The sequence below is a fragment of the Argiope bruennichi genome, chromosome X2, assembly GCF_947563725.1.
Source record: "Argiope bruennichi chromosome X2, qqArgBrue1.1, whole genome shotgun sequence".
Classification (NCBI taxonomy): Eukaryota; Metazoa; Arthropoda; class Arachnida; order Araneae; family Araneidae; genus Argiope; species Argiope bruennichi.
The window spans coordinates 17,752,764-17,758,763 of record NC_079163.1 but is presented as its reverse complement, the minus strand read 5'-3'; the positions used below and the strand labels follow the sequence as shown (position 1 = coordinate 17,758,763).

The following is a 6,000-nucleotide window of genomic DNA, read 5'->3' as shown; positions in this document are numbered from 1 at the left end:
TTAAAAAATGCCTGTACATTTTATTGGCACGTTATAAAATTTGCTGATATTACGCTACAATAAATTGTACTATCTTAATTCCTGGGGAAATATAAACGTGTTTATATATTTGAGTACGGAAATATATAGTATTTCTAACAAATGTACAACATTTGATCTAAAAGTCAAAAGCAGAATATTTTCGACATTTTATATTCTTTTGTTTAACTTGATTTGTATGCAAAAATGAAATTTTGGAAATGATTTTTCATTCCCTTGCTAAAGGGCTAGAGCTCTGAAATTTTAATTGTCTTTAAACTTTAACCAATAAAGACATTGAGTACAGTTCGAACCTAGTCTTATTCTTCTTAAAAGGTTTGATTTAAATGTGGAAAAAATGGTTAGTCATTTATCTATTAGAAAACAAAGCTTGTGTTGTTTGTTTTGTTTTAATATTAAAGGTGACAATTATGAGTAAGCACTCTGATTGGGAATAATTACGAAGGAAGATTTAAAAATAGAGGGAAAGAAAGCGATTAAAATAGTCTCTGCTCTTCTGAACGAAAATTCTAAGAGGTCACTTTATTTATTTTTTTCATAACCATGTCCTTTATAAGATATATCTATTGTTCATGGGATATTTATTAAATCTTCACATTTTTTTTAATCAAATAATGAAGTATGGTTTTTTTAATATCCTTAAGAAATAATTCGATTTTATCTTTAAGCATTGGCCATGAATCAAGCGATTTAAGCACAAAATCACACAAAAAAAGCCGACTACGGTTAAAGCACCGTAATACCTTTTAAAAAGACTAAAAACACACAATCCGTCAACACTAAAAACTTTCACCACGTTTATATTTTTTAACAGTATGTCTTCAATTAAATTTAAATGCGACACTGAAACAGTTAATTTTCCTTCAGACTTTCTGTTCTAACAAAAAAAAAAAAATTCTTTCTTCAGAAATTCAAAGAAGATAAATATTTTGAAAATCGTTTTCTGTTCGTGCGCTTTTGAAACGCGATGTAACTCATGCGTCGTGGTTGGCTGACTGGTGAGGCGAACTTATTGCTGTTTCTTTCGGCTTTGGCGGCCAAATGGCCAAACTTTGGCGAGGAAATGGAAAGAAGTTCTCTTTGTTGCGGTCATCGTATCAGATGAGATAGTGTTTGGAAATCGGCAGTGTTTTTCTCTCAGCTCTTAGGAAATAAGAGTTCATGAGAAGTTTGGGCACAACTTTCACTGTTTTTAAACATACTCCTTAGTTTCAGTTAATATCTATCTAATCTTCAAAGGTAAAGTTTTGTTTTTGATATCTATTGCTCATGTTTTATCATTTAAATCAATTGTTCTTTGAGTGAAATTATGTTGAAACGCATTTTGTGTTCGATATAAGAAATATTTTAATTAATTTTTGATTGATATTTTTTCATGCTATTAAGGTTTATCCAAAAAAATATTTGTGCCTTTAATGCAAAAATCTTTAAAAATATAGTTCAGAAATGCATTTGTTTGCGGAAAAACTAGGTAAAGATTCATCTAAAAACTATTTGATAAACTTTAATCGAATAAGAATTTTAATAGAATACAAATAAAGTAAACGAATACTGTTAAATTTAATTATTTATTAGTAGAGCATCAGATATCAGACTGCATAGCAAAATTTTCTTTGTATGTATGTATATAGCTTTATATTAATTCAAAGAAAAGTATGTTATGCTTTATTTATCTAATTTAATAGTATCTATTTTAAAAATAATTGCAATTTTTAAATTTATAAGGACTGCAATGTTTTAAATATAAATTTTAAGATTTTTAAATGTAGATTTTTTAATAAAGGGATTCCTTTATAAAATTATAATTAATTATTCAAAATTAATTATAATTAATTTTAATTGTAATTGTAATTAATTAATCAGAAAAGAATAAAACTGTTGAATTTTTTTTTAAATTTTAATTTTCAACTTCTTGCTACTTTTACTTAAAAAAATATTTAATACCAAAATAACTCCATAAAACTGATTTTTCTTTTGATTACATTTAACTTTTAAAATCTGAGATAATTTTTTTTCTACTTTTTATTAAAAATTTTAATTTTATATCTATTTCTCTAACAATTAATCAAGTTTTAAAGTGTACATTTGGAGAGTATATTTTTTTGTTGTTGTTGTTGTTCGCAGTTTTTTTCCATAGCAAAAAAGATTTTAAATGAAGTATAATGGCAAAATATGCCTTTTGACTAAATAATTCTTAAATTTGCCGATAAATTTCAGAAAATTCTTATATTTATCTGCGCCGTTCTCATTTTTTATGTTTCTTTTTATTTCCTCAAACAATTTACTTTTTCATTTAAGTTGAAAAATATTCGCACAAACTGAGTTGCGACCTACGTCCTATTAATACTAACTGCAAACTGGTGACCTTCCGAGATATATTGAAAATCAAATTACATCCTGTATCTCAAAGTTGGCACTACATTGTGATATCTTCTAATTAATTAGAAGAAAAAAAAAGGATATGATGCTTGAAAATGCTCCACTGTACTATTACTTTGGGTAGAATATTTGATTGTTGATCCAAAGCCTCATAGATGTTTATTAACTTTATTATTAGCCTCTGAAAAACTTTGTAAGTCTCTCTGCACTGTTTTAATAGAATGTTTTTGATAACATACTGCTTTCGTAATCATAAAAAAAAAAAACTTCCACATCAAGAAATAATTAGAAACGACTAAATTGGTAAATTAACACCGTTTTTAATTTACATATTGTTATTGGGTACGGAGTGCGTTGTTTTGATCCATGGTTGAATGGCAAAAGCGATATTTCAACAGTCACCTCAACAGTCACCGAACTTGCCAACCGCACTAGAGTGAAGAATTACGATGTACCAAAAATTTCCCGTGCATGTACATGAATGATCATCTGAGGAACTGAATCTCAAACATTTCGATATCGGTTCCGACAATCTAACACCATGCCCACAAAGGTAAATCTGTTAAAATGGTTTGGATTTCATTTTGTTCTTAAAATAAGCCCACACGTTGAAGCTACACAGTGCGGTGTTCGAAAAGAACTTGTAATTCTATATCTAGATTACGTGCACTCCATTTGAGCTGGCATTCCACTTTTCAAATTTTGTACTACATAGGATAAAGGCGCTTAAACCGTCATCAAATATAACATTCCGCAACGTCGTTCGTGTCCTTGAGATTGGGGATCGTTATTGCTTCACACCATACATTGACTTTGCATTAACTTAATAAAATCAAATTGTGGAGTTCTTAATCAAAATAATTCTATACTTCACAATCATGGTCGAAAATGTATGCTTGTAATAAATGGTTCGATCATCAAAATTAATTTATCGACAATAAAACTTTTTGGCTTGAATCATTCCTCTATAAAAACGAAAATTCTTGTCTTTTTTTTAATTTGTGTTTTGTAATTATTTTGATTAACTAATAACGCCTGTACGAAAACAGGGCATAGAGAAATAATTGTATAGTTAAGCCATTGTATTAAATTAGATGAACATCTCCTTTTTATAGTACATGATTACTACATGGGATTCACCAAATAATTGAACGGGTTGAATGAAGGATATAAAAATCGATGGTGACTATCACCCCTCCCCCCTCCTCAAACTTTCACATCACATCATCATCAGTTACCCCTCCTTAGATTTAACATGCAGCACCTCTGCACAAATTGTAGAAAAGATATTCGATCTGTAAATTTAAACTCTACCACAACTGTCCTGATAGTGTAGTTCAGTAAATATGAACCAGGAAATAATGAATGATATATAAACAAATGATAATTTCATTTATTGATACGCCTAATACATTCAATAAATTAAATATTTTTAATTGATTATTAAAATAATTTTCTTTTCATTGTTTGCTTAAGGGCAAACATTATTTCCCATCCATTATCTAAGTATTAAGAATCCATTTTGTCAATTTAATTACTGTATTTCTTCTTTTTACTTATTACAGAAAATACTTATGTTTTACTTAGTGATTCCTCTTCACAGAATCCATTCTTTACTCTTGGCTGTTGTCCATTTCTTCAATTAGAACCACAATTAAAGATGCGAGTAAAGTAAATAAATGCTAAAGAAACTTAAATAAATGGTACAAATTCCTATTCAAGGTTGCATAAAAGATTTAAGCTGTGCCAATTGTTGAATTTTCACTAAGATTTAATTTTTGTAAGATTGTCTTAATACATTTGCTACTTTAAAAGATATTTATATCGAGTTAGACTTTTTCCAGCACAGAAGGGCAATATGGTGCTGAATTTGCCATTAGTCAAGTCGGAAATGAGCTCCTTTTTAAATTTATCTGATTTGCTTTTCTAAGCAATTTTCTAATTTCCTCTTAACCCATTCACTGCCAGAGAAATTTACCGACGTTTAATTTTATAGCAGTTTCCTACGAGATATTTCGTAAATGGTAGTGAATAGGTTAACAATAGGTCTACCTAAATAATATTTCTGTATGAGTGTAAAAGTTCAATCACTTAATACTTAAGTAATATTTCAATGTAGGTCCTCTTCGACTTCCGATACAGTTCTGTTCCGACTAATAGATCGTATATCATACTAGTTGCAAGACTGATTAGTAATTTTCAATACATTTCATTCATTCACAATACATTCAATATATTTCATTCACTATTCAATTTATATCGATATAATTATCGTATCAAAAGTTATGAATACTAATAATTGCATAATATGCATTCAATTGTATGTATCGAAAAGAAAATACAACTTGAATTTTTTTTTTTTTTTTTTTTTTTTTCATTTGAACTTTTTTTTTTTTTTTTTTTTTTTTTGGTGTCTTGAGTGCGAATGATTGTAAGTCGGATAAGTCGTAAGTCGAGGAGATGGTGTAGTTAGATAAAAATACATAAAATTTCATGTTGACCTCCATGCAATTTTATTTGCTTTCTAACATTGCAGTTACCAGAACCTCATTGAGGGACGAATCTCATACACTTGAACCATTGTCAAATGAAAAATTTGTTGGTTCTTTACTAGTAACTTCCTTTCTAAACCGTCATACAACAGAAGTACATGAGTGTACTGAGGAGGGGGAGGCGACGAAAACATAACTTTAATACTTACATTTCTCTTTTTGAGTGAGATGAATGTAGTCATAAAAATGATGGTGAATGAAGTCGAATGTAGTCATAAAAAAATATCATGACTTGGACGCCACCTGAAAAATATAAAAGCCGGTAATGCTTGTTGTATTAATATGCTAATTTTACCATATTCAGCAACATAAAGGCATTCAATTTTTTTATACATTTAACATTAATCAAAACGATAACAGATTTTTGGTGAAATATTTTTTCGGGCTCAAGATTATCCACTTCTTAACTGAGACTCGACCTCTAAATTATAATGATTTATGCAATTTTAAGTATAAAGTCATATGTAATGTAGAAATGTCAAGCTTCAGGAAAGATAATATTCATAATATGTAATAACATATTTAAATGTATTAATAAACTCGCGAAAGAAAGCGACATTGAAATCAGATCAGTGCGTTTGAAGGCTATTGAATGCTAAATTTTTCGTTAATTGTTATTGCACATTGACAGGAAAAGCTGAAAGAATGTTTAGATTATATTTATTTTTAAAAAGTATTTTCCGTTAATTAATTTCGAGGACTTTTGGTTTAATACTAGATTTGTTTATGAATATGAATGTTGCAGTCAATAAGACTAAATACTCTGATCTATGCGATCTGTGGAAACAAGATTTGATCCTACACTCATGATCTATGCAATCTGTGGAAACAAGATTTGACCCTACACTCATGATCTATGCAATCTGTGGAAACAAGATTTGACCCTGCACTCAATGCAGAGGTTTATTTTTGCACTACTACTATTTTTTGCCATTTCCAATTAATCTCACATAATATAATATTTGATTATAAAATAATTTACTTACTACATTTTTTTACTTGAAAAAATAAAAAACTCTAGTAAAAAAAC

The 6,000-nt window shown here is 28.7% G+C and overlaps 1 protein-coding gene across 1 annotated transcript in view; it reads left to right on the top strand.

Annotated features, from left to right (window-relative positions):
* The first annotated feature begins 1,138 nt into the window (after positions 1–1,138).
* The window catches only part of LOC129960604 (kelch-like protein 8), a 68,783-nt gene continuing 63,921 nt past the window's right edge, over positions 1,139–6,000 (top strand). The window contains exon 1 of the mRNA XM_056074112.1: positions 1,139–1,278. The gene's annotated coding sequence lies outside the window, so the exon portion shown is untranslated. The remainder of the gene's footprint in view (positions 1,279–6,000) is intronic.